Genomic DNA, 25,228 nt, shown 5'->3' with positions numbered 1-25,228 from the left:
GTAGAGTGTGGTGAGATACAGTAGGGTGAGGCAGAATGTGTGATAGAGAGTGTTAATTGGGTGAGTTAGTGAGGAATAGGTAGAGTGGATCAAGTTAGATTGTGTATGGTACGGTAAGGAGTGGTAGAGGATGAGGTTGTATACTAGATGAGTGTGAAGTGTTATAGTGGGTGCATTGGAGTGGGTAGACAGAGTGTGGTGAGGTAGAGTGGGATGAACTAGAGTCAGTGAATGGATTGAGGTAGAGGGAGGAGAGGTACAGTGAGTGAGTGTGATGATGTAGACTGTTTAGAGGTAGTGTGCAGTGAGTTATAATGGGTGAGTGGGATTTGGTAGATTGGGTAGGACAGAGTGGAGTGAAACAGAGTGGGGAGAAACAGTGGGATTAGTCAGATTAGGGTGTGAGAGTGTCAGTGAGTATGGCGAGGTAGAAAAGGGCAAGCTAGAGAGTTACCATAGACGGAGGTAGTGTGTGGTGAGGTAGAGTGGGAAGTGGTACAGTAGGGTGAGGTAAAATGGGGTGAGGAAGAGTGGGTGGGGTGAAACAGATTAACTGGAGGAAGAGTGGGGGGTATAGTGAGGAGGAGTAGAGGGAGGGAAAGAAGAGAGAGTTACAGAAGGGGGAGGTAGAGTGTAATGAGGTAGATTAGGAAGGGGCATAGTAGGGCACAGTAGAGTAGTTAGTGGTAGTATGGTTAGGAAGTGTGGGGTGAGACCATGTGGATGAGTGGGGTAAGGTAGTTTGAGCTGAAGTAAAGTAGAAGAAATGGTGAGAGATGAGGTAGAGTGGAGAGAGACACTGTGGGTTGATGTAGAATGTGGTGAGGTTCAGTAGAGAATGGTAGAGGTTGCAGTAAAGTGGGAAAGTGGGGTGGGCCCAGGTTCAGAGACTGGCCAGGTGACCAGTGCCTGGACCAGATGGGTCATCAGCAGGTGAGAGGAATAGAGAAAGCGGCAGTGAAGAGGAAGGTTTTGAGTTGCTTCCGGAACTGGAGGTTGTTCTGCTCAAGTTTAAGAGAGGCAGGGAGGCTGTTCAAGACGGAGGCCCCGGCTGAAGAAAGAGAACTGCCCCAAGAGGGTGGCCAGGTGACCAGTGCGTGGACCAGATGGGTCATCAGCAGGGGAGAGGAATGGAGAAAGCAGAAGCGAAGAGGAAGGTCTTGAGTTGCTTCCGGAACCAGAGGTGGTTCTGCTCAAGTGTGTGAGAGGCAGGGAGGCTGTTCCAGAGGGAGGCCCGAGCTGAAGAAAGAGATCTGCCCCCAACTCTCTGTTTGTGAGAGTTGGAGGTGGATGAACGAAGAGCTTGAGAAGAGAGATGTTTAGTAAGAGAGAGTTGGAGGTAGTGTGGTCATAGGTCCCAGAAAGCCTTGTGGATGATGGAGAGGGTCTTGTACTGGCTCCTTACCACCACTGGGAGCCAATGAAGAGATTTCAGTGCTGGAGAGATATGATTGCTGGGCATGACCAAGTCTTGCAGTCCTGTTCTGGATAAGTTGTAGAGGACGGAGAGTGGAGGCAGGAAGATTTAGAAAGAGGCTGCTGCAATAGTCCAGCATTGAGAGGACTAGTGGCCTGGAGACAGTGAGTTTCTGGGGAAAAGTGCGGAAAGGAAGAATACTGCTGAGGAGGTGCAGCTGATAGTTTGACTTCTTAGAGACATTGGAGATGTGAGGAGAGAAGGAGAGGGTGGAGTTGAAGATGACCCCAAGGTCGTTAACCTCACAGGTAGGAGCAGGAAGAGGGCCCAGAGTGTGCAGCTAGAGAGAGAGAGAGAGGAAATGAGGGAGCTGGTGTTCTGATGAGGAGGGTCTCAGTCTTACTGGCATTAACACAGAGATCATTGGTGGCATACCACTCCTGAATTGTGGACAGACAGCCTGGAATGGGAGATGGAGTAGAGGTGGCCGAGGGGATCCTGAAAGAGAGCTTGGTGTCATCCGCGTAACACTGAAAGTTGGAGTTGGAGGTGCCAGGTATTGTTTGAACAACCAGGGAGAAAGGTTAGAACTCTTGGGAACACCACAGGTAGAGAGAGAGAGACAGAGACAGAGACAGAGAGAGAGAGAGAGAGAGAGAGAGAGAGAGAAAGAGAGAGAGAGAGAGAGGGAGAGAGAGAGAGAGATACAGAGAGAGAGAGAAAGAGAGAATAGTGAAGGACTCTAGCTGGACCTGGGAGGGTCAATCAGTGAGAAAGGAGGTCAGCCTGGCTTGTCGGTACTTCAGGCCCCTAACAGTAGATTTGTCACTGAAGCACCAGCACCATTACTAACGGTGCCAGTGCTTCAGTGTTCCCATTCCCATGGAGTCCTGTAGGATTTACCATTCCACCGCCACCGGGATATCGTGCGGTGGAAACGGTAAGCCAAGGTAAGCTTCGTAATGAGGCCCAAACACCCATAAGTAAGTACATGAACATTTTCAGAGACATTTTGCAACATAACATATCTGTAATAGTAAAATGTTTAATTTTAATACAAAAAAATAAAAAATATATTACATAACTTAAAAGCACTAGTATATATTTGTTTAAATAAAAAATGCAAGTCAAATAACTTTTTAGAAACATTAACATATGCAGTCGCCATTTTGGATGTAAAAATGGCTGCCAAATTCAGCACACAATAAAAAAGGTTTGAGGTGATGGATGGGAATAGGTGGAAAGTCATATAGATTTGACTCAGAGATAGGTGTTAAATGGGTGGACACATAGCCAGAAAACATAAAAAGCCTATGTATCCATCCTCCTATCTCATCTCCATTGAAACGCATTATAGACTCTGATTCAAAGCCCATATTTGAAGTTCTTATATTAAAGCTCTTATTTTAATGACAATAGTTTTGGTTTAAAGGTAGCATTTTCAGCACCACCTAATAGCCAAAACTAAAAAGGAGGTGTATGAACTAGTACAAAATGACAGCCCAAGATTGTCATTTAAAGATCATGAACATAGGATATTAAGCATGGTGAGTGTGTGCATAAGTAACTGTCATGAAAACAATTAAAACCAGGAGTCTGTAGTAAAACGAGGGCCATGTATCAATGGACCAAACCGATCCTTCACACTGTAAAACAATCATTCCATACATCTAAGGTAACACGTACCTGGTGAACAGGTCGAGTCAGGACTTTCAGAAAGGAGTCATTGCGCATTGGTAACCAGTGAGAAAGAGTGCCATCATGTAAACACCATATATTGGAATATGGCATAGAACGTATTGAGTGTATGGTCATAGGTAAACCAAGGTGATATGCACAACTGGTTCACTTTTTCTAACCGTTTTGTTTGTATATACATGACAGAACGTTATTAGGACTCTGAACTGCATAATATAAAAGCAGCAAATCTGCTCAGGGGTTGGATGGAATACTGTGTCCAGATGTCATGCACATAGGAAATGTGTGTCTAACTGGCCAATGAGGTTAACTAATAAAGATTCACTATAGTGAAAAAACCAATGAAGATTATTGCAAGTTAATATTCTGCAAATAATTTGCAACAGGAGCAATAAGAACTCTATCTGATTATCCAAATTTTGAAGCACGAGCAGTTGAATATAACTATCAAGCAGTGAAAAAGCGGAATTGCAACAAATAGATCTGCAAAAACAGTAGTATAGAGATATGTGTCAAAATTAACTGCGGGCTGTGTTCATAGTATAAAGTCATTGGTAAAAATAAAATGACACTATACAGAAGAGGACAAGAGCCCTCAAAGTCAGGGAATTGATGGATGGATTGATTGATTTATTATGCACTTATACACATGTGTTTCAAAGCTCAACCATACATAGGAGGGAAAGAGATAAGGAAAACAAGACAATCTTACTAACTAGGCATTGTACATTCAGATTATGCAGGTGAACAGAAAAGAAAGTGTGTGGGGAAGCATCAGAACATAGGTTAAGTGCACAGTGATACGTCTCTCATGGGTCATAACCAAAGTTCACCAGTGCGGTGGCTAGTGCAAAGCCCGGGGGTAAGTGCAGGAGACTGGCAAAGAAAGCAAGGGACCTGTGAGTCTCTGAAGGTACACCAGGCAGCTAGTCAGCAAAACTGAGCAGAACTAGAGGAAAGAGAGCGAGAGAGCAGAGACAGGAGTTTAGGTGGGGAGGGGGAAAGAGAAGGAGGAGGTGAAGATGAAACTCTTGAGGTGTTTCTGGGCTTTAATGAGATCCAGCTCAAGACGGTGATACCTGAGGGGTGAAAGATCAACCCCAAAGCCTCTGCTTGGAGGAGCAGCTCACCCGTAGAGAGTTGGAGGAATGCGAGTGGAGGGCTTGGGAAGGCGAGTATTTAGGGAGGTAGCATTGTAAATAGAGTGACCTCAGGCACCATAAAGCCTTGTGAACAATGCAAAGGGTATTAAACTTAATCCTTGCAGCCACGGGGAGCCAGTGAAGGGATTTCAGCACCAGAGGGATGTGCTCCCTGGGGTTGAAGCCAATAATAAGTCTTGCGGTTCAGTTCTGAATGAGTTGAACAGGATGGAGGGTAGAAGAGGGCAAGTTGAGAAAGAGGAAGTTGCAGCAGTCCAGCCTAGAGAGGACCATGGCTCGGGTGACAGAGAGCCTCTGGGGGAAGGTGAGAAAAGGTAGAATACCTCTGAGAAGGTAAAGTTGGTAGTGGGACTTTTTAGAGATGTCAGTGGCGTGAGACGAGAAGGAGAGAGTGGAGTCAAAGATGACCCCCAGGTTTTTTGCCTCATTGGTACGTGGAAGTGCAGGGCCAAGGGAGGCTGACCAGAGGGAAAGAGGGAAGGTTGGAGCAGGGGTCCCGATGAGCACAATCTCTGTCTTACTGGCATTGATGCAGAGGTTGTTTGCAGCACACCCAGATTGAATTGCGGCCAGACAGTCAGGTATGATTGAGGAAGAGGAAAAGGCTATGAGTATCCTGAAGGAGAGCTGTGTGTCATCCGTGTAACACTGAAAGTTGGAGATTAAGGTGGCTATCATATGGGCCAGAGGGGCCATGTAGCCATTGAAAAATCAGGGGGATTGGTAAGATCCCTGGGGGACACCGCAAGGAGAGAGAATGATAAGGGAGCGGAAAGACTCCAGTTCCACCTGGGATGGGCAGTTGGAGAGAAAGGAGGTTAGCCACACAAGGACGATCAGGGTGTTGAGGTTCACTGTACCGAAGGCTGAGGAGGGGGTGAGTAAAATGAGGACAGAGGAAGAGTTAGAATCAAGATTTGAGAGCAGATCTTCACAGGGGTTCAGAAGAGCAGTTTCTGTAGGAGAAGGTGTACAAGGGTGTGCTTAAGAGCAGTGGGGAAAACTCGAGTGGTAAAGGAGAGGTTGCAGAGGTCAGCCAAGACTGGGGCAAGAGAGTCAATGTTGTCCTTGATGGTCCATCTGTTTGTAGGAGGCTTTCATGACCGGACTTGTATAGTGACCTCCTCAGGTGTGACAGAGGAGAGAGAAGAGAGAAGAAAGGGAAGGGTGGAGGTGGCCAAGGGTGGTACAAGATATGTTGGTGCACGAGGAGGTGAGGAAGAGAGAGAGGATAGGATATCCTGTGTTTTTGAGGTGATGTGTGCAGCAAGGGCCGAAAGAAGGGTCTGGGTGGGTGTAATAGTGGAGGAGGCTGCAGTAGGTTTGGCTAATTCCTTGCAGAAATTGAAAAGTTGGGCTGTGTTATTGAATGCTGCCTTAAATAAATACTTTTTTTCTGGGAGTGGATGCAGAGTCTATACTGCCTTAGGAGGAGGCGGCAGGCCTGTTTGTCAGAGGGTGCTCCTGAGGAATCCCATTTCCTTTCAGCTGCCCTGCACTTGCGTTTAAGGGCAGCCAGTTCAGAGTCATACCAAGAGTTGCACTCTTTGGTAGGCTTCAGTCATAACCCCATGACAGGGGCAAGAATATCAAGAGTGTTGGAAACAGAGAGATTAAAGTTTGAGAGGGATGTGTCAGGGTGGGAGTCAGCCACAGGTGTGGAAGGAGAAGAATAGGTAGAGGCAAAGGCAGCTACTGAGACTCTTTTCATGGGTCGGATTGCCTTGTAAACGGGTGGCAGTGCTAGGCTTACCGATGCAAGAGGAGAAGAGAGCATCAAGTGAGAAGAGAGGAAAGAATGATCAGTCCAGGAAAGAGAAGTAGTGAGAGGGATAGATAGAGGAATGTCAGTTGAGATGAGAGCATCCAAGGTGTGGCAAGCGCTGTGCATTGGGCCAGAGGGTAATATGGAAAGATAGAGAGAATTGCAAAAGTTGCGAAAAGGTCTTGAGGAATCAGGTGAGTTGAGATGAATGTTGATATCACCCAGTTGGAGGAGTTGAGAAGAGGATGAAAGGAAAGAGGGGGCCAGGTCAGCTCATTCCGAAAGGAAGATGTAGGGCTGACAAGGTGGCCGATAGAAGGTGGCCAGCAGGAGTGAAGAGCTAGGAGAGAAGGAGAACCTGCAGACCAGGCACTCAAATGATGAGTAGGCCTGACTGGTAATGACAGACACAGGGATCCACTCAGAGAAGATCTCTGCTACTCCCCCACCTGGTCTTTTTGGTCTAGGAAGAGATGGAATCTTGTAGCCTTCTGGGAGAAGTGTATCAAAACTCGTGACAGAGCTATCCTTGAACCAGGTTTTAGTGAGGGCAAGAACATCACAATCAAGGAGTTCAAGGAGGTTGCAGATGTCTGAGGAGTGTTTGACAGCTGAGTGAGTGTGAAGTGTGCCAATGTGGAGTAGATTGCCATCAGTGAAAGACTTACAGGGGAGAGCAGGGGACAGTGGTCCCCCATAAATGATGGGAGTGCCTGATGAGCAGAGGTAGAAGGCGGCAGAGGAGCCAAGGCTGGTAAGGGAGCCGGGACCATAATGGTTGAGGAGGGAGCCAGTATGGGAGGGGCCACAGGGGGCAAGAGAGCCCCAGATACAGTGTTAGTGGGTGACTGGTTCCCCCAAGAGGAGGCTGATGGGGTTGCCAACTTGTGGGGTAGTGGCAAGAAGGCTTTAGCGAGGGTAGAATGATTGTTAGGAGGTAGCAAGGGAGCCAAGGTGGGCACAGTTGGCAAGGTAGCAAGGGCTACCGAAGGAGCTGGTGCAGAAGGCAGAGGGAGGTTTATAAGGAGGGGAGGAGCCTATCAAAGAGTAAAAGGTTGGTTTGTGGACCCTGTACCATGATGATTTGTTTGTTTGTTTATTTATTTGATATAGCGCACCAAACCCTCAGGTAGCTGGGAACAACATGACAAGTAGTCTTGAAGCTTAGTTACAGAGTATGTGGGTACATAAATACAGGAAATATGCAGAATTACTACCACATTAGTTTAAAAAGAGACTAGTGGTCGCAAATAGATATAATATGATTACAGTCAAGTGATGCAATGGTAGCAGATACATTGAGAACGGTAAGGCCTAACAGGCATTAGGTAGCAGGTGCAGTCATGGTACAAGTACAGGATGAGACTGGTTGAGGAGTCGTTTGTTCGTATCCAGTTGAGGACTTTCCTTCTAAATCTGGAATAAGGTTGATCCATTCTGAGATCTCAGGGGAGTGCATTCCATATTTGCGCGGCTATGACCAGGAAGCTAGAGCCACCAGCTGTAGTGCGTTTAAATCTGGGGATCTCTAAAGTGTGGGCATCGGTAGATCTCATGGAGCAGAAGATGAGTCTCCTGTTTGTTCTTTCTACGAGATATGGTGGAGCTATGTTGTTCAGACATTTAGACGTGAGTGAGAGTGTTTTAAGGAGGATCCTGTCATTAATCTTAAGTCAGTGGACATCTCTTCAAATGAAGAAATGTGATCTCTGTTGGGGATATTTGGAGCTGCTCTAAGGGCCTTATTTTGGAGTCTGCATTTTGTCAATAATGTACGTATTAGCTCCCGCACACAAGGCATTACAATAGTCCAATCTGGATATTATGAGTGCATTGGCCAGGGTGATGCAATTAGTTTCAGAGAGAAATGGTCTACAAGCTCAGATCAATTTGCAGGTGTAGGCTTTTGTGGATGCTAGTGAGTTGATTTGCTTCTCAAGGGTAAGTGCAGAGTCAAGGCAGAAGCCTACAGTTTTAACTACAGGCTTCACCTTAAGTACCTTATTGTCAATGTTGAAGGAGGCATAGCTGGGGTAAAGTTTTTTAAGGGCCGTCTCTGAACCTAGGGTCAGTAGCTCTGTTTTGTCATTGTTCAGGCATAGGCCGTGGGATGCCATCCATGCCTGAACGAGGAGGTATATCTTATTTACTAAGGCCGAGTCATCCAGAAAGTTGCCTGTAAGGGGAATGAGGATCTGGGTGTCATCTCCGTAATTAGTGTAGGTGACACCCAGTCTATCCAACTTGTCAAACAAGGGCTTAGTAAAGATGTTATACATGGTGGGTGAAACACATGATCCCTGAGGTATGCCACAGGAGATTTGTATGGGATCAGCAGAGGCTGATGGGGAGAAGACTCTCATTGTACGGTTACCTAGGAAGGACTGAACCCAGGTTATGCCCAGGTTATGCATCACTTGAGAAATGGGCAGCCGACCTAAGGTGGTTGCATAAGACTGCGTGATCCACCAGGTGAAAGGCTGCAGATAGGTCAAGGAGGAGTAGCATAGCTGATTTACAATTGTCCTTCAACTCATCAATTTGGGTCTTGAGGTCTATTAAGGCTGTTTCCGTGCCATGGAGAGGGCGGAAGCCTGATTGGCGTGATCCTAATAGGTGGTTAACTTCCAGGTAGTCCTGTATTTGAAGGTAAACTACTCTATCGATAATTTTAACTAAGAAGAGGACTGTGGTGATAGGTCTATAGTTGGTCGAGATGGAGGGATCTAATGTTTGTTTTTTGAGCAATGGGAGCACCCAAGATTCTTTGAGATTATTGGGCATTGAGTTTGTCTTGAAGGAGGCATTAAGAGCTTTGAGATGAAAGGGGCTAGGTCTCTAGATGCATCCTTTATAATTTGTGCAGGGCAGTTGTCTCCTTTGCAGTTGGATGTTTTTGAAGAGAGTATGATTTTTTCTGTCTCGGAGATAGAAATTTTCTTGAAGCTGAAAGGTAGGGTGGTTGTCAGGGGCAGACCAAATAAAAGACAAAACATGCGGGCAAAACATGCAAACAATGCTAAGAGAGGCAGGTGTGTAGGTGCTGTGCACCATGTTCCATTTAAAAACATTGCAATCTCCTTAAAAACTACCAAGAAGGGTGTGCTGCCTTACATGAGACTGCTTTGTCCTCTCTGTAGGTGAAAATCAGAGCAAGACTACATTGCCCAGCATGCTTTGGGTATGGGCAACCAATCAGGAAGCAGGCCGAGTGTGGCGCGAGTCACCGCAAATTCGCAAGCTCCAGGGCACGGGGCTTCTGCTCAATTAGTCAATGGAGAGCTCGGGCAAAAGAGACACGCGAGGGGCCCCGCCCCACCAGATCAAGCATCTGGCCCCTCGCTCACCAAAAGATAAGTTTGGGATGCGCTGCAGAGGGAGCGAGGAAGCACAGCAAAAAGACTTCAGGACGGCTGCAGAGGGAGCTGGGGAAGCGCAGGGGGCATCTTTCATTCAGCCCATACTACTCGCCCCTGCGCCTACAAACCCTGATATGTAGCCGCATCTGACGCCACTCATTTTTCCAATTAGTTGTACCCCCATCTTGAGGAGGATACTAGTCCCCGGGCTGGAATACGTGTTGGAACACGTGTAAAAATGCATTCTGTGTGTCACTGCGTATCTCTGTCACCACAGAACGAAAGGGAAACTCAGAAACTGCAAGCCGTGCTCTCTAGTAGTGGAGAGCATACATAACCAGGAATCGGGGTCATTAATATAACAATTTTAAATACATACTAGGTAAATGGCATATATTCATGATATGGCAGGCTCATTTTGGGAGTGATCTAGGCAGAATTAACTTCCAGAGTACAAGATAGTCATAGGACTACAGCACGGGGCGTAGCCCAAAGGGCGTCTTCGGGTAAAATCGCACCCTCTAGAGGTTGTATGCACACTACTAGTATTTGTGACAATCAGCAAGCAGTTTGTGTGGCAATAAGAGGTGAGGTACAGGGAGTCACCAGAGGAGATAGTGGATAATGTTAGAGTTAGGTAGTATCCTGCTCGGTCACAATGCTAGTGATGTCTAGGGCTTTTCAGACGAGTCAACGAATGTACATATTGTGCGGCCACAACTTACTGTAAGGTGGCCGTAATGGGGGGGTGCACCTTGCATTCCGCTGTGGACAGCTGCAGACAGGGCCCTTATAGAGCGTGGCCCTTAGAGAAATGTGGCCGGCTTCCGCCTCCGGTTGCGAGGCAGATTGTAAATAAAGATGTTGAGCAAATCAGTTGCTCAGATCCGATGAAGCACCAGCCTACAATGGACATCTACAGGCATGTTGGCCATTTTGGAGTGGTCGTTAGGTATCCTCAAGGCATCAGGCAGAGGCTTCAATACTACAAGTTTCTGCAGTAGTTTCAATGTAGATTAAGAGATGGACTTTGGCAGATATATACAGGGCTTACTTGTAAACTGTAGTGTGGCTGACGGGACAATCATTCGTTCCGCGATTGTCAGTGGAAATTCCTCGGCAGGACACGGGTCCAGCAGTGGAGGGGGGGACTCCAGCCCTTCCTGGATCGAGTATTAAAGTGGAGGGAACAACTGCAGACTGGTCCCTTATAGAGCGCGGCCCTTTGAGAAATGCAGCCGGCTTCTGCCTCCGGTTGTGAGTACCATTGCAATAGAAATTGATGATGACCCTGGAGGAGGAGAGGGCAAAAAAGGACCTCCCAGCGGGTGCCACCATTGATGGGTGAGGAAGAGAAAGGAGTGAGAAGAGTGATCATATGGAGAGTCCATAGGTCAGGTGAGGGAATGACAAAGAGTATGTTGGTTAGAGTCTCTCTGGCAGAGGCAGTGATGTAGGTGTCAGCAATTGGAAGGCCTGGTTTAGAGCCCAGTATGTCCTTCTTGTGTTTCTTCCTGCTGGAATTTGTAAGGGGTGAAGGATAAGAGATAGAGAAACAATTTGAGAAGATACGAGAGATAGAGAGCGCCTTAGCAAACTGAAGAGAGTGAGGTACATTTAACCAGGCTGAGGCCACAGAGACGCGAGAGAGTAGTAGGTGGGGGGGAGACAGGGCACACGACTGGGAGAAAATCAGTCAGAACTGGGGGGAGGTAATATGAATAGAAAAGCAACACGCAAAGGAAGGCAGGGTTAGTGGGTGTAGGGCTGAGGGACAATGGTAACTGAGGGAGGGTGAGGGAACAGATAGTTGACTAGACAGAGTACAGAGGGGATGGACTTGTTAACACATTCTCATGAAAAGCAGGTTATGCACACAGCTAAAAACGAATTTAAACAGCAGCAGGACAATCAAGATGTACACACAGCTAAACTACAAATCTAAACAGCAGCAGGACAATCAAGATGTGCACATAGCTAAAAATAATATTTATATTTAAACAACAGCAGGACAATCAAGATGTGCACACAGCTAAAATATGAATTTAAAGAATAGCAGAGCAACCAAGATGTGCACACATTATGTTCTTATTAATAAGAATACATAACAGGGATTAACAATGGTAAGAACCCAGTGCATCCAGACAGCGAAATGGGTTTTGGGAATAGTGGATCATCAGTAAGTTATTTGCATTATCCTTGATGGAAGTATAACATCACATTCATATAATCCATTCAGTTCACTAAAATAATCGAGGACCAACAGAAGACAATTTGAAGTGAGTTATGTTAAACCAGATGACATTGAAATATGGGAAATTACAGGAAAACATTCAGTTCATGTTCAGTGTTAAGTCCATGTGTGACACTACACAATGTTCATATGAGTTTTGCTTCCTGTTGTTGCAATTTCAATTATCGATCAGCCATTCTTATACTGCATGAAACAATTTCTTGTCCAACAAATCTGATGCTTTTCTTATAATCCAACTGGTGTCATTCCTGCCAATGTTCCGTCAATGGATACTTGGTGTCTTGAATTCCCAACATGTTTAGGTGCTCCCGGATCCTAGTTTGCAATTCTCTCATTATGCTCCCGATACAGGCAAGTTGGCAGATACATTAACTAGCATAAACAACAAATTTGCTGCAGCTATTGATAAATTGTTTAAGGCGATATGTACCAATTGTGGAGAAATCAAGCCTGTTGGTGTTGATAGCAAAAGGACAAACTTATGGAAACCGTGGGAACTTTCAGAGGTCAACAAATTAGATGGCTCACCCAACATCACAGCCATATACAAAGCACTAAGAAGTGTCCTAAGTGTGGGTGCCTTCCTATAGGATAAACTAGGGACATCATTGATCCATTCTTTAATGTTGTGGTCTAATAAAAGCAGAGGCCAGTTTCTCTTGATAATCTACTGTATCTTGTGGCTATCAGAATTATACCTAGGTATGAATTATATGAATTGATCTTGGGTGTTCCTGACTCTAACTGTGGGTATCAGAAGAGTATCATTTCAAATTCTATGATTAGTGCTTTCAGCATCTAGCATAGTTGTGGCCCGATAACCACGGTTAAAAATATTTTATTAAGCAAGAGATATTCATATAAAAGGAAATGTTGTTGTTGCAATTTCTGCAAGCCTTATGAATTCTCCTTTGGGTATATTATGTACAACTGTTCCTGTGTGACAGCTGGTAGCATGTAGCACTGAATTCACTTCAGTGGATTTTCTGTAAGTCAGATGCCCCTCTTTACTGAGGGTTATTCTTATGCCCAGAAAATCTATTTGTGACCGACAAAAAATGCAGGCAAACACAATTCCAAAATCACCCGTTTTCCGATAGATCAGAAAGTCTTGAAGACATCATTGAGGATGTCATCGATATATCTATGGCAGTTTATTATATTTATCCCATACTCATCATTGGAAAACACATGTGTCTGTTTGAATTGGTTAATGAGAAGATTAGCTAGTGCTGGGGAATAGCTAGCCCCCATCCCAAAACCTCTGGTTTGACGATACTGTTGACTATCAAACAGGAGCACATTATTTGGCAGTAAAAATTCAAGGAATTGTATAATTATTTCCAAATGGGTATAAAAGGAAGCTGACTCATCCACATAATCTATACTGTCAAGTGCCAGGTTGTGTTGAATGGCAGTAAAACATGCTTTTTAATCAAATGTTGCCAAAGGATAGTCACATTGCCAAGTTAGGGTACCAAGGATTTGTAGGTTGTGCATGGTATCACATACATAGGTGAGGAATTTCACCACCTCATGTATGACACTATTGATATACTTAGCTAGCGGCTTCATCACCCAACCGATTCCACTAAGAATGGGTCTTCCTTCCAGAATGTCATCAAAAGGGTTTATGCACCTTGGGTAGGAAGTATATGGTGGGCATTATGGCATGCTCCATCAGAAGACATTGTTAATCATGGTCAATAGGCCCATCCTGAACCATTTGTTGATAATATTCTTGGCTGCAATGGTTATGTTAAGGTTGTATTGAATGAAAGATGTCGTCACACCCAGGTGTTTCAAGGTGTCTGTAGGCCATTTTAATATAATGAGTCGTATTGAAGATCACAATATTCCCACCTTTGTCGGGTCTCCTTAAATATGTTGTTGGTATTCATCTTGAGAGCATTCAATGTGAGAATCTCATTGTCCCTTAAATAGTTTTTTGGTGTTTGTCCTACGGGTCCTTTCCTTCTCTTCCAATTTATGGATGTTAAAAATAACAGCTTTATGAAATATGTCAATGGCATTGTCACCTTGAAAATTAGGGGTCTTCTTCAATTCTGGTATGTCGATAGTCTGTTCTTCAATATTCAAGTATTCAATCAAGACGTGTTTGGTTCTAATCTCAGAGCTACCAGTATCATCTCAGGTCAGGAGCAAACTTGGGTGTGATACATTTTCCAAGGTGATAGCAATGATAGGAGACCTGGTACTCTCTCTAGTTTTAAAACATTTCTTTTTTTTTGGCAAAGAATATATTTAATTTAAGTTTACACATAAACTTAAAAAGATTGTGTCAGTACAGTTAGAGTGAAATGCAGGTGCAAAGAATAGCCCCTTATTAAGGACTGATTCCTCATCTGATGAAAGGGTATAGTAGGATAGATTGAATACTTGTTGCCTCCTCGCCTGAGTTGTTTTTGGTATCGAGATCTGGTTATGCATTGTTCAGTTTCTGGTTCTATGTCTTTGCATGTGATTGCCTACCCTCTTCCCTCCATTCTTCCTCCCCATGTTGAAATATCTACCTCTAATGGGTCCTGAAAGTGAAAATGCTTGGTGTCGGTTGTCCGATTTTGTCATGCCTGCTGGTCGTTTACTTGCACACCATGTTTGTTGGCTACCGTAACGGACACACAGCTTGGGCTTTCAGATCAGCTGCCAGGCTGTTCTATACATGATGGAAGCTGTCGGTGTGGTTGCCGTGGCAATGTCATAGGGTCATGGGACGTTGAATGGCCAATGCAAGGACTCACATATCCTGCATCACGTGTTCCACACGCTGGTGATGGCTACTGAGGACTGGTTTCTATTTAAACGAATAGCACAGACTAACAGGCGCTTCTGATTAATTTTGGCATGCGATTCTGAAGCTCTGTTCACTTATCTGTTTTTGCTTTTAGTGAACGTTCTATCTCAACTCGCAGCCCCTCATGAACCGCTTCGAGCTCCACCTCCTCGGTTTACAGACCTCTTGAAAGCGCTCCTCTCCTCGCTCACGGAACACTGAGGCCTACTTTTCTGAACCTTGCTCTTTAAACACTGGCTCCTTCGACATACAGCCTATTTTCTCCAGGTAATTGTGCCCAGTGAATATTGCTGATTATACTCAGTTTTGTTAACTGTACCGAGGCTCCAAGTGCCCAGCTGTTTTCTGTGCTGCACACAAGCAGAACATTACAGGCCATTTCTGTGTGTCTTCTACTTACCAATTCACCTAATTTTCTCTTGGGGTCAACTGTCCACACTTCTCCTCCTAAAACAAAATTCTTCAGACCATCTAACAACACCACCTTTTGTTACTCGAGGAACTACAACCAGGGCTCATTCCACGGAGTATACTGCACCGAACTATGGATGCTGTGCTGTTTTCTTGAGTGCACCAACCCAGCTCTAGTGCGTCCCTCATGCCATATGGGTTAGTTTCCTCACTAACATTCTTTCCTAATTGCATCATTTCACAGCATTCCTTTCATGGTGGACAAACATAATGGACTGCTTGCTGTCTCTTTTCGTAAGAAGACACTTGAGGGAGTAATCGGGCTGTAGGGGGAATAGGTAGGGGACATTACTGAATCCCTCTTTTGTCATTAACATTCCTAGGAGAATTTTTGAAATGTTCCTCCAATTGTTCAACGAAAAGTCTGGTTCTTCATACATTCAGGTTAGTCCAGGAACCTATCAGACGGTATACAAACATATATGAAGGCTGAGTATTGAATTCTGTTTTCTTATTTCAGCCTGGTGTTCTCCTTGCTTTGTGGATTTCCTCACCCTTTCAAGTGATTGATTTAACTAGCCTGCAATTGCAACAGCTAGTGAGGTACATCACTGGGAAGGCCTCGTCATCTACTAGTGCAGTTTGGGTTCTGAGGCAGCTAATGACATAACCATTCCTAGTGTAATTCTACCATGCTTTGGGTCATTCCATGTCACTGGTGAGTTCTTCTTTGTTGATTATTGTTGTACTACAAGGAAAGTGTCTGAATCGTAACAGATTTCCCTTCCTGTAACATCTTATTTGGTCTAAAAGAGTTCCCTTGGGGATAATCTCTATTGCTGCTGGATGGGCTAATTTTCCAGATTGCTTATTCATGGAACAACTTTCAGACTCATTGTCAGTGTCGGAGATTGCTGGAGAAATATTGGGGGTGCTTTCGTAAGAGGATCTTTTAGGTATATTGTCATATTTAGCCTGAAATGTAAATACCCTATTGTCTCGGTAGTCTCTGTCATCTCTCGAGAATTTCCTAGATTTCCTTAATTTTACCTACCCCTAAGTATTTCATGCATAATTATATAATTCTTCTCCTTGGTTGCAGAGGATGTATCCATAGTTTGAATTTGTTTTTTAAGAATATCTATTTGAATAACAATCCTTGAGTGCTCTCTGTCTGCGTGTTCACGGAGAAGTTGGATCATTAGCTTTGAACCAGATTTAAGGTTGTCTTCCCATTTCTGAGCAAGGTCTATGGGCCTCATTACACGGTAGGTGGTAAGGGTTTACCGGTATCGCTAAGGGCACCGGTAAACCCATACCACCTTATTACGAGGACCCTTTGCGGGACCCGACCTTAACGGCTGGTGCAGACCAGTCGTTAAAGTTGGGACCCGCAAAAGGACCTTGGTGTTAATGTTGGATGTCCTGACCCACGTTTGAGCTATTATGCTGCAACATTTGGTGCTGTGGGCTTAGAAAATCCAAGATGGCCAAAAAGCCCACATGTGCGCCAGAATCCAGGAGAACCACGCAGTTTGTGCACACACCAAGATGGTCACCCAAGGTGCCACCCATTTTTGCCTATGTTGTGAGCACAGAAGGGCACAGAGCCTAAAACCATTGTAAAAGGGGCAATGCTGATTGCCAAAAGCAACCCATAACTGTTGGGAATTTGTTTTCTTCAGGTCAAACATGGCTAATTTATGGGCACAAAATTATTTTACTGCAGAACTACACCAATGCCATTTGTTGAAACTGGACAATATACTTCCATGTAATATCTCTTGTTTGAAATGCTTGAATTCAAGACTGATCCAAATAAATGCATGCAGTACCCGCTTTTGACTGAGGGCGGCGCTAGCGGTCTAAACTCTGACAGGGAAACTGCATGTCAGGAGTTGCAAGAGAGCCCTTTACATCAAAGGCTGGGAGTTAATTAAAATCTTAACCACATGCTGTTCCCAGAAGACAATCTGATTTAATTAACAGGCCAAAGGCTGGCAAACCTCTCACCTCCAGAGATTCACACCAGGAGTCAGAATCTCACATGACCTCTTGATTGATAGAAGGCAGACTGTCTGGCAGCCTCCTGGAGACCACACAATAGGCTCTTGCACTTGAATAGAATATGCTGATGTTGACTGTTGACTGTACACAAAGAGCTCCCAGCAGAAGACACATGTGATCACTGACCCACTCAAGTCTTGGAGGCGGACTCCAAAACTCTGAGAACTGAATTGAAAGCAAAATATATATTTTACAGAAACACTGATAACTCTTTGTAATCAAATGACAGGAATGTATAACTTTGAGAGCCTTAATTTAAAAAATGTACCTTCGATTCAAGCCCAAACTCCAATTTGTGTGATGTTCTGGGGCAAAACCCCGCTATTTATGGATACTACAATTTACTGGAATATGTATGGACAGGCCGTGTATATGTGTATAATTTTTAATGAAAAACCAATATTGCAAAACCAGTTAAAAAACGCAAAATGTTGCCGTTTCTGAATGCAAGCTCTTAGAAACATCAGAGTTTGAACAGAGTATACCTCATGTGATACGTGATGGGTGCATGCAATTTCAAACCACTGTGTATCTATGAAATGTCTTTAGGTCAAATATAGATTTGTGTGCAATTTGACAGGGGAGTATCCTTTCTGCAGACCATAAAACAGCATCACCATGACACACATTTCCTTCCCCCAATCAAAGCAGTGCGGAAAGCTTGACCAATGGGCAGTTGAGAGAGGGGCCGGCTAGTGATGCTGCACACACACCCACTTTCAAAAGACATAAAAAGAGCCACTGGAAGCTAGAGAGGACATTCAATTCCATTTGCTGCGGAGCATGCTGACCGACGACTTCACATCCAGAGATCCAGACTTCAAATCCATCAATCTCCAGAACCTGTAGCAGTACCCAGAAAGCAGAGCAGTATCCAGAATCCAGAGAGGCTAGACCAGCAGAGCAGAGCTGACCCAGACCGCTGTTCGCAGAACCAGAGAGCTGACCCAGATCACTGTGAAATGCCGAGACCAGAACCAGAGTCCAGTCCAAAACCTGACCAGATCCGTGGCGAGGCCTATTTCAAAAATATATTGTGAGTACCTAGCAGAACTGTGCAGAACCAATCTCTTAGTTAAAATAATCTAATCCAAACCATTTTAATCTAACCAGAACTGCCTCCTAACTGTCACCTGTCATTTTCTAGCTGCAAGATGTAACCTGTCGCTTTGAACTTTTAAAATTTCAAATCCGAAAAACAACCTTCACGAAATCGTTCATTACTCCGTAACCGTTTGGGCTAGGAACCTGGTTTAACTTTCCTCTGAAAGCTTAGAATCTCACCTTTCCAACAAGCCTATACTTTCTCCGCAGTCACGATTCACGCATTCGCGAATTTTGCCGCGATTTGCGATTTGGCCCGATTTCTTTACTGTAAAAATCAGCAGCTTTTGCCTGAACTGCTAAAATTTCGTTTTCCTCTTAAGAACCATCCCTGAATCATTGCTCGAGTGATCCTGAACTCATATTAACTAGATACCACTCACCCTGAACCTCCTGAAGGGAATTAAAAGCATTTTCAGCATATTTCTCACTGCATTGTCACCATATTCAAAGCATTTTGCCTGTGTTTCAAAACTCCTATTGTTGTATAAGATGCTGAGGGGGAATTGAACTGAATTCTATTTGATTGCATTTCTAAGAACTGTGTGCTCTCCTCTTCATTTCCTTACATTGCATAAGGGGGGGGGGAGGGGTGGATTGCCAGAGAAAAGTGATTACATTGTTTTTTTGAAATCATATTGAATATTTTCTGTATTGCATTTTCATTCAACATTGCATCCATCGGAAACTAGATAAAGCATTAAAGCATTAAAGCAAGATAAAGCATTCTCTACCACCTTATTCTTCTGTTCCTATTCCCAAGCGTGCTACCTCATCTTTTATACTACTCCTGGGTAATCAAATCAGTTTATTAGTAGAACATTACCCATTGTTGTTAACTGCTCATGTTCTGAAGTGTGATATTAATTATTAATTTATTATAAAGTGTGATATATATATATATATTGTTTACATTCTCAAATAAACCGTTTAAACTTGCAAAACAGAACTACTTCTTGGCTCAGTGGGGTCAGGGGGGTTCCAAGAGAGGGGTGTTATATAGGGGTAGTCATCCAGAACTCATGAAGTGGACATAAAGATATATCAATAAGGGTTTCCATTCAGTATCCCAGACTAGGCATTGACTTAGCTGTAGTGTTGAATTGAATCCTCTTACACTAATTACGGTACCGGTAATTTGCGGTTCGGTAATTAGCTCCTTCCCCATTCCCATTATGCCCTATAGTGCAAAAATGGGAATGGGGAAGGGCCATGGAGGAAGGGAGAATTACCGCCCGCCAACCTTGGAATGGGGTGGTAATTCCCCTTTCCTCCATGGTGGTACCGGTATGGTACCGGCAGCAACCATGGTGCTAATAGCACCATGCTTTACCGCCTACCGTGTAATGAGGCCCTATATCTTCAGAATTGTTGCAGACGAAAAATGTGTATTCGTAATCCGCAGGGTATTTTATCTTGTTTGAAATAGTTTTGCATGCTGATTCTCTCCCAAAAGGTATTAATCTCTTTCATGCATAATCTTTCTAATCCGACACATCTATCCGTGAGATCCTGTAAATAAATTCTAGTCCTAAAGGTATGAATAGTAAATCATCTGTTCAAAAAAAGGGCTTTAATGTCATTATGCTGTGAAAGTAAATATTCTGCCATATTGAATGAAAACCTTTGCTGCAGTAATTTAGTCCTAAAGAAATGAATAGTAACACAAATGTGGGCACTAGGACTGTGAATCAGAACTGCGCTGGGTATGGATATGATGCTCTATGCCCTTTGTGCCCAGGTAGAGAGAGGTGGTGCCTGTCACCCTCAAATTGTATGGCTAACTGAACAATGTATCCCTGTTACCACTGCTTTGGAGAAAAAAGAATATTTATATCATGCTCTTGCCATGTCAAGAGTGGTTAAGTGAAGTAATGAAAAATTACTCAAAAGACAATTGTAACAAATGTGTTATGTACATTTTCATCGGCTCAAATTGCCTTTGCTGTCCTTTTTAGACAATCTTCATTAGAATTTCCTTATTTCTAACAAAGGACTCAACCTTCTTTTTTGCATCAGGTAATAGACATATAATTTATTTAAACAATACCATCCTAACACAGGATAGCCTATTTAACGTGTTTTTCTCATACATTCCAGAATAGCCACCAGAATAGACACCTGGCCCTGTAAATCCACCAATTACCAGGACAACATAATTAATTCTTTAGGTTAGGTGGTTCTCATCTGTGGTGGAAGTCAGTTTAGTACCATTGTCTTCACCGTGATAAACAACAATTTGGACACATTTCCTTTTTCCTTTTCCATTCTATCTCCCCCCTGTTTTTATATGATTCATCATATTGATTGCATATTTTTGGATTACAAAATTCATGCTTTTCGTACCATTGTATCATTAACACACAATTTCCTTTGTACAAATGCAACTTTTTGTAACAATTTTCAACGTGTTTCACCAATATCACTATGTGGATTCTATGTTCTGTCTGAGACCCACTTTTCAGGTGAATATTCATACAGTGCTATTTTCTTATATGCTCAGCTTTGATAAAGCCCCAGGATGGGTCAAAACGTGTTGGCTGCATAGCTTCTGACCATATTAAACCTCAATACAAATGTGGCATTTATTACAATTGTCTTTGGAATAAGTTTTCATTACTTCACTTTACCAATTTTGATATGACAACAGCTTGACATAAATATACTTTTTGCCCCAGTGCAATAGTGACAGGTGTGCACTGTTCAGTTGATCTTATTGTGGTGTGCTTACCGCAATTAGAAATCTCCCAAATATTTGGGTTGAACTTTGGTGTGTGGAAACCAACAGGGTTTTAGGTGTTCATTAATCTGGGCCTATGTCTCCAAGAAATCCATCAAGGGACAGCCTTCGATTAAATGTCCATTGGGATGCAGCAGCCCCAGGCACAATATGGTTGTGTGCATGGCTGCTTATAAATTGTAGTTTTGGTCCACGGTCTCTGCTGCTCTGGAACTTATTGTAGCAGGGGATCTGAATTGCTCATGAGTTAACAACACTATCATCTCTGTAGAAGGCATCACTCGTTTAATAGTAGGAATCTGCTCCATATGACTCGAGATAATATCTGGATGGATTTGATGTCATTGTGGGGTCTTCAGATTTTTATTGGGAATGTTGTAGGGGATCTCCCCTCCCTCCTACTTGGTCCCAGTCTGGTCATTCGGCAATTTTGGATTATATGTTTTGTTCTATTACATTATTTATTCAATGTGATGAGTTTCAAATTCTACTGGAAACTGCCAGTGATCATGCCAAGCTAAATGGTCATGCTAATGTATTCCTTTGAAGTCTGATCTAAGGTCAAAGGCCATCTTCCTTACTGGTGAATAACTCAAGAAATAGTGTGAAATGGTCCCTGCCTTTAGTAGTAAAGTTGCAATTCGAAATGGTGTTTTTTCATAGCAATTGCATTTTAAAGGCTGCTCTTATTTGTCCTTATGTGTAGACCATTTATTTGAAGAAGCATTTGGATAAAATATGTGGTTAGAAACAAATGTTAAAATTGGCCCTTATTAAAAGACCTCGGGAGTCTGACCCTTCACACAATCTAAAGAAGAGATCTCAATTGAGCTATAAGGGAACTCAAAAAACAAAAGGATGAGGACCCCTTTAGGTTGATTAGACAGTTGAAACAGCATTTTTAAAATGGGCTAAAAGGGTACAAACTACTAGCACTATTAAGAGAAAGCCAATAAACGATATATATTTTAGTTTCAAATTAAAGTGCAGACTTTACGCAGTATATTACAAATTAAATTATTAATCCTCAAATTGCTTTTCAATTCAATTCTATAGCTACAGAGATCTGGTCTTCTTATTATAAGTCTCTCCATACTGTTTGTGGTAACTATAATCGTTTTCTGATTCCCTTTCCTACAAATACTCAGTCGAACCTAGAGTTTGACTTTCATATGTTCATCAAACGAATAGTTGGCTTAAAGGGTGCAAGAGCGGCAGGCCCGGACGGCCTCGCAAATATAATGCTTAAAACGTTCCCTCTTATCTGCGCAACCATTCTTATGAATCTGTTTAATAATATCATAGGGTGCTCCTGGCTTCTTGGAAGCAATCTTTTAAAAAAGGTACTTGACTATCTCTTGAGAACCAGCAAACCATAGCACTGTTAGAGGTTTAGAAGGAACATGTTTGCTTCAATTATTTTGGCCCATTTGTAGAATTAGTCTATGGGGATCCTGAGAGTTGATAGACAGCAATCTGGATTTAGATAATGTATGGGTACTTCTCTAAATGGGATGGTTGTAAATTTTCTTCAGCGGGACGTTTGGGCACAAAACAGATCATGGTGTGTGCCTTTCATAGATTTGACTGCTGCGTTTGACATGGGGCCTGATTACACGGATGGCGGTAAGGGTTAACGGTCACCGTTAATGGTACCGGTGACCGTTAACCCTTACCGCCTTACTACGAGGTCCCTTTGCGGGTTGGAGACTTTAACGCCTGCTTTTTGCAGGCGTTAAAAATCAACCTGCAAAGGGACCATGGAGCTAATTACAGTACCGCAATTTGCGGTGCCGTAATTAGCACCTTCCCCATTCCCACTATGCCCTATGGGGCAAAAATGGGAATGGGGAAGGGCAATGGGGGAAGGGGGAATTACTGCCTATAACTGACCTTCCTGCAACAAGCAGGAACCAGGACAATCCCTCTATCATACCTACTAGGTGAGACCCCTTGCAAATGAGTCCATCATTACCAATCATTACCAAACACTCTAAACCAATTAGGACCATTGCCAACCAAAGTTACGGAAATCTCTTCTTTTCTCTCCCTTAACATGTACTCAATACTGCCTATTGATAATTATTTTTGACTGCAAAATGTATGAACCAATCTGCAAATCACTATGAATCTGTATATATATATAACGATCACTAGGAATTAAATCACCCACACATAATATGTCCAAACACAAATGTCACATGATATACACCCAATCACGAATGGTGAATGCCGATCTTGGGACCACATTGGCATCAAATATGTATCGAATCCATTGTTATTAAAAATGATGAACGGTAGCCTAGAAAAAGACCTGTTAGGTCGAAACACGTGTCGGCACAGCCTGTTATATCATCAATTGATGAATTTGAGACAATAAAAGATTGGAAAAAATGAAAATCACAAACCTTGTGGAACTACATTTTTCAAACGCAGCAAAAGACAATGGGGTAAATCCCAGCATAAGAAATTGCACACGCGCCGAAATTAGTGGAAACTATAACAATTCTCTCTGGATACACAATAGGCACCACGAGCACGGGCCTTTTTATAAGTTTCCACCAACTGGCTGCTAGTGCACCGATAACAAAGATGGAGGGCACGGCAACCCATGGTCCCTGGTGCTCTTAACGCACAAGTTTGAGGAGAGTCTGCTTTTTGGGGCAGAATTCTAAATGGTACACAACTTTATCTGATTTTAGTGATTTAGCGTTTTGTACAATATATGTTTCCAAATAATAAACTGAGACATTTGAGGTAATGCAATTTCTGTGTGGGGATACATCTTAGTAGGATTGGGTGGAGTAATGGCTATTGTTTCACAAGGAATTCTATTATACACCATTTTATTAATAACATATTAATAGTTTTTTCTTTTGTGTGGTAGATGTTTTCTTGCGTTATGTGCATGGCTTGTTTTAAACATGTGCAACATAAATACATTAAATAAAAAATGTCACCTTTTTGACTCGTGTTTTTGCCGGCACATGATTTTAACGTGCATGCTCACCCTACAGGCACTTTTGCGGATGGCAACAAGTGAGAGCTTGGCTTGCACCAGTTTTAACTTTTTTCATAATGCTACGTGTGGTTGTTCTCACATTTTCAAATGTTCTTTATTTTCTCCTAGCTGTCCTAAGCCACGCGTTGCTGTGGCTCAATCTGGTTAAATGGAACAGAAAGAAAAGAGAAAGCGCAAAACAACCACCCTCCCCGCACCCCATAATCCAGGAGTCAGGTATATAGTCTTTCCCCCTCTCAATGGTGCCAGTGGCAGAGGCAGAGAGTGCAGTTCGATTCCCTCCTTGCTTGTAGTCCGGGTTTTGTGACCCTGCTTGTCCCTCTTCATGGGTCAGAGTTTGCATTGTGCTACCTTGTCTGCTGGAGGGTAAACACAGCATGGAATGATACTTAGCTCAGTTAGTGTTCCTCAGCCCTCTGCCATGAGCATTATAGCTCTTGGCAGTTGCTGCACCCATCAGCCAAATTAATACATTCTTAAATGGGATGCGCGCGATCGGCGTGCTCGCAACCGTGCATCCTCAAGTCTGGCTGCACGTCGCTCCGCTGCTTCCTCGGCATATATTTGAGCCATTCTAAATCGGAAACATTGAAATGGAATTGTAAAATATTTAGTATAGCGTATGTTGCTTTTACGTCCAACAGATGGCGCTGTTTTTCCCAAAAACATAAAATATTTAGTATAGCATTTGTTGCTTTTACATCCAACAGATGGCGCTGTTTTTCCCAAAAAATATGTTTTTGCCTGTCACAGGCGTGACATCTATGTATAGTAGGTATATAAAAACGCGCCTATTCGAATGCAACGGTGTGTCAAAATTTCAAAGCAAATGGTAAAGAACATTCGGAGATTTAAGGTTTTGAACAAACAAACATTTACATTTTTATTTATAAAGATTACATTTATTTCATATCATATTCGACCGTGCAGTTATACACCTAGCTTTGAAGAGCCAAAATGGACGACATCCCATCCTCTGACTTCCCTGCTGTAACTGTATTTTGTGTTTTATTTTTATTGAGATAGCTACATCCATCTTCGCGTTTTCTGGCTTCAAAAAAAGGACACATCAGCTTGCCTGAAGAAAGTCCAATTAATACCAAGTGTTAAGCCATGTACCATTTTTACAGTGTTCTACAGCGGGGACAGGAAGATCGCAATAAAACTAATAACATTCCAAGCAGGTTGGTAATCCAAAAGACCACCTTTCGGGACCCAAATAAAGAGTACAAACCGCAGTTCTGCGTTTTATTTTCCCGCCTTAGGGACTGAATAGAAATCATGTTGTGGCAGTTGTAAAAACATCTCTTTGATGACGCGGTGGAGCAGAGCCCACACATCTATCAAAACAGAGAAGGCTGTTTATATTGGCGGGTGCTGAAACCCCCATGGCTGAAAAGAGCAACAAAGACA

Source organism: Ambystoma mexicanum, chromosome 9 (genome assembly GCF_040938575.1).
Source record: "Ambystoma mexicanum isolate Mex_15411 chromosome 9, UKY_AmexF1_1, whole genome shotgun sequence".
NCBI lineage: Eukaryota > Metazoa > Chordata > Amphibia > Caudata > Ambystomatidae > Ambystoma > Ambystoma mexicanum.
The sequence above is the reverse complement of the archived record's forward strand: the minus strand, read 5'-3'. Positions refer to the sequence as shown.